This window comes from Oratosquilla oratoria, chromosome 31 (assembly GCF_046742065.1).
Source record: "Oratosquilla oratoria isolate Oo_2021 chromosome 31, ASM4674206v1, whole genome shotgun sequence".
NCBI lineage: Eukaryota > Metazoa > Arthropoda > Malacostraca > Stomatopoda > Squillidae > Oratosquilla > Oratosquilla oratoria.
This window is the reverse complement of record NC_134807.1, coordinates 48,687,309-48,687,560: the sequence shown is the minus strand read 5'-3', so window position 1 is coordinate 48,687,560 and position 252 is coordinate 48,687,309.

The following is a 252-nucleotide window of genomic DNA, read 5'->3' as shown; positions in this document are numbered from 1 at the left end:
AGATATATACATACATACATATACATATATATTATATATATATATATATATATATATATATATATATATATATATATGTGTGTGTGTGTGTGTGTGTGTGTGTGTGTGTGTGTGTGTGTGTGTGTGTGTGTGTGTGTGTGTGTGTGTGTATTCACTTGGTCTTTGGATCACGTGTTGGACTCGTGATCGACAGCTATTTCCCTCCTGGAAGAGAGCTCAGAACTCGTAGGTCCTATCTATGGGTAATGCTAT